This window comes from Gavialis gangeticus, unplaced genomic scaffold (genome assembly GCF_001723915.1).
Source record: "Gavialis gangeticus isolate Ggan-Ray unplaced genomic scaffold, GavGan_comp1, whole genome shotgun sequence".
Lineage (NCBI taxonomy): Eukaryota > Metazoa > Chordata > Crocodylia > Gavialidae > Gavialis > Gavialis gangeticus.
Genome location: NW_017729032.1, coordinates 263,501,669 through 263,504,461, shown reverse-complemented (window position 1 = coordinate 263,504,461; position 2,793 = coordinate 263,501,669).

Here is a 2,793-nt window from a genome sequence, read left to right as displayed (position 1 = left end):
TCACCCTTCACAAGAGAAGGCTGAGTGGGGGGGTCTAGTAGCCTGTTACAAACTAATCAAGAGGGACCAGCAGGCATTGGGGGAGTCCCTATTCCGACTTGATGATCTGCTCAGGTCCCTTCGGACCCTACTAACTATGAAACAATGTTTATCATTCCACTAGTCTCTGATGAATGGTGACTTGAGGACAGACCCCCAGGGGCATGGAGGTCTGAGTGAGTACCCCATCCCTGGAACCCAAGGGCCTAGAGTAAACATTATAAGTACTATGAAATAGCAACCCAAAATCCAAACTCATACCTATGTTTCCTGAATAGTCACACCAAAGCCAACCATTTGCCTCTGTGCTGGCACTGTGAACTGCTACTTTCTGGAAACTCTATTGAGAGTTCACTTCATCGAGGCCACTGTTGGACGGCAATAAATTTTGGTCACCACGGATTAACAGGCGTCCCCAGGATATAAACAATGTTCCACTAGTCTTGCTTGATTTGAATGTTGCCCACATGAATAAATAAGCACACAGATTGGTAACAAAGATGACAGCAGAAAAAGAAGTTAGAAATTTTTTTAGGCATACTGAATGCTTCAGAGGATTAACAATAGCATGTGGTGCCTTTTACCTCCCAATTATTGGTTCAAATCCAGTTAGATCAGCAGGACAGAAATCCTTCACCATGGGTGATTTATTACTTTACATGAAATGAATCAGTCAGTTTATTGCAAACAGGTGTTCCCATCAAACAAACCATAATCATGCTTGGATATTTTGCTGGCACTCTCAGTAGAAAGGTCAAGGACTGAATGTGCACAATATACTGAACAATCTTTCTTCTAGCAACAGATTTGGTTCTTTAAAATAAGCAAGTAAAATTGATCTTAGCATATTGCTAACCATGTTGTAAGTTGTTTGAGTTTCAATTAAGGTTTTGGTATAGTATCCAGCGAGTCTCTTTTTGGTGAATGGTAAGGCTTTACACCTTAAGAAACCATCTAAATTTATCAGCTTTTAGACTGGGGTGATTAAGGAAACCTTAACTAAGTAGGCACCCATATATCCCACTGAATTTTACTTCAAGCATTCCTTTTCTTTTCTTTCCTTTTTCCACTCATGGATGTCATCCCAAGTTTGGTTTAACTAGTTTATTTACAACTTTACTGTTAGCGGGTCATCTCAAATTTTAAAAACTCATCTATTGCAAAACATCTTATTTTTGCATCTTGAATATTTTATGAAATTCACAAATGGCTACACTAGCCACCTAGTCTCTAGTTTTAAAACTGTGAGAGAAAAACTCAAAGGCAGAAAACTGAGGCTTTCTCAAGATTTAGTTATTCTGACAGTAGAATTCCAAACCAGTTGTGCTGGTACATGCACCTCTGTTCTCCTGGTATGTGGGAGTTATATTGAATAAGATAAGAGATCCTGAATTCTTACACAGAGCCCTAATAACATGGCTGGGCACCCAGGGTAGCTATCATACACAAGGGTAGCAGTTTTTTTCAGTTGCTGCTGCCACTGCCAAGCATGATCATGCAGTAGCCATTTTTTGCACACCCCTCTCCCTCCCCACCAAAGCAACAACTAGGGCAGTTGCTCTTGTCCCACCATCCTACTTACACCATCTTTACAATTATGTTTGTGCCCCTAAGGAGTAGTATTCTTTGTCTTTTATGAAGAGCTGTGTATATTCATGGCTCACTATACTTGTTTTTGGTTTGAAAAGAGACAGATAAGAGTTATGATGTGCTAGGCCAAAATCTTACTATTTCCCCTTCACTGTTTCCTTAGTCAGTATCATTAACATAGGTATAAAAAAATAAGTTAAATAATTACAAGACAAATTTGTGATACTGAAGGCTTCCCAAAAATGTTTTTTTAAAGGGTTATATTTCCTATTGTAAGAGACAATTTGTTGGACTAATTTACTGGTTTGTTGGACTAATTTAATGGGTTTCCTACATATGTACAGAAACACATCTGGTGTGGTGTTCAGAGGATCTTCTTCAGGTCTCTTTCCCTGGATGCACTGCACTTTTTCATCTTCTGAGGAGTACTCTCTTTGAAAACATGTCAGGCACAGTGTCCCAGCAGGCAACAGTCATGAAACAACCTTGGTGACTTTCATGCCTGGTGCAACTCCATTAACTTTTGTGGAGAAGTTCAGGAGATTTTAGCCTGATCAAAGCCCACTTTTAACCACAGTTCCAAGAGACTACCCCAAGCCTCTGTGTCAGTGTAATATGCAGCCAGATCTGAAGAACAACCTCTCAGCTCAGTTCCAGGTCCTGTACGCTTGATATTATAATAGTTGAAATATAATGGAAGTATTCAGTAAAAGTCAAATATTGCAGACCAATATCATGTGCATTTTTTTTTAATGGACACAGCACAGAGGTCCAGCTGCCATCATGTCTATCACTGTTATTTGTTAGATAAGATTAGTTCATCTAGTGATCTGCTTGGCATTTCATAGTTGTTAGGGTCGGAAGGGACCTGAGCAGATCATCAAGTCTGACCCCCTGCCATAGGCAGGAAAAGATGCTGGGGTCAAATGACCCCAGTTAGGTGATTATCTAGCCTCCTTGTGAAGACCCCCAGGGTAGACGCGAGCACCACTTCCCTTGGAAGTTGGTTCCAGATGCTAGCTGCCCTGATTGTGAAGTAGTGCTTCCTGATGTCTAGCCTGAATCTACTCTAGTCAACTTATGGCCGTTATTCCTTGTTGCTCCTGGTAGTGCTTGGGGGAACAGGGACTCTCCCATTCCCCACTGGTCCCCCTTGGCCAGTTT